Genomic DNA, 1154 nt, shown 5'->3' with positions numbered 1-1154 from the left:
CAAAACACAACCTTCAATCCATAATGTGTCTTTGGTATATCAGGTCTAAGGACATCTTAAAATTTGTGATATGAGTCAGATTGATTAAGATTAGTTTTAGACCATTCAGTTATTCATAAGGATCAATTCAGGGACATATTTCCCCAAAAAGGACATATTATTAATTCAGTGACATATTTACGCAGTAACGGTTACAGGATCAACCATAAAGTCTCTTGTTTCTAAATATTTTGATGTCCTTTATGAGTGCCATCAGGGAATGAGTATTTAGAATACCTCTTTAAAGAATACTGATCACCATATTATGATCTCACGATATTTCACTAGTTCAATTAGTGTGTGTTTGGACATTAGCTATATGAAAAACATGTGCATGAAAATTACATGAAGGTGACAGGATTCAAACCTATGGCCCTCTGTACCCAAAACAGATGCGCTGACCAGACTGCGCTACACCTCTTCTCACCATGCAAACGGAGGCTGAAGGGCCGGGTCACAATAGAAAAGAGAAATGACTATAAAGAATAGTTATATATTTTATTAATTAACATTGAATGCGATATGGAAAGAGCATTTTCTTCATGTATTGTGAAATGGATTATATAGAAGGAATTTAATCACTATTGTAGATGTTCTCTTATTTTTTTATTAACTCATTTGAACTAGTAGTAATTTATGCACTCAGTTTAACATATAACTACGTCAATTCAATCTAACAGAGTTTTTGATAAACGGTGAGCAAAAGGAGAAAATATACATGAAGAAACTTCATGATTTTTAGGTCAATGAAAAGTAACTTATAGTTTTATTAGCTACTCAGATCTATAATAGATACCAATTAGGCTTTAATACTATGATGATTCACATTTCATTACATAACCAACTCTTTCTGTTTGAAGGATAACATTCTTGATCAATATATCTCTTAATTAAAGTCTGAGTATGTGGATTATGGTTGTGCCCTATGATAATTGCGTCTTGCTTTTAAAGGTCCCAAGTCGGCCATGATGTAACTAATAGGGGGAGTGAAGTGTTATGACAGCACTGTCTATGTTTTCTCAGTTCTCTATGTGGATTGGTGGATTTCTCGCTCACTGCTTAACCTTGCAAAACACAAATGTTGTGTAAATCTAGTCCTGCATATCTTTACATCA

General features: G+C 33.5%; 1 non-coding gene across 1 annotated transcript; it reads right to left on the bottom strand.

Moving 5' to 3' along the window:
- Positions 1 to 385: 385 nt before the first annotated feature.
- On the bottom strand, positions 386 to 460 carry TRNAP-UGG (transfer RNA proline (anticodon UGG)). Its single transcript has one exon. It is a non-coding gene; the product is annotated as a tRNA-Pro (tRNA).
- Between the last annotated feature and the right edge of the window lie 694 nt (positions 461 to 1154).

This window comes from Wolffia australiana, chromosome 3, assembly GCF_029677425.1.
Source record: "Wolffia australiana isolate 7733 chromosome 3, ASM2967742v1".
NCBI classification, from domain to species: Eukaryota; Viridiplantae; Streptophyta; class Magnoliopsida; order Alismatales; family Araceae; genus Wolffia; species Wolffia australiana.
Note: the sequence above shows the minus strand (reverse complement) of the source record. Positions and strands in the feature narration are given on the sequence as shown.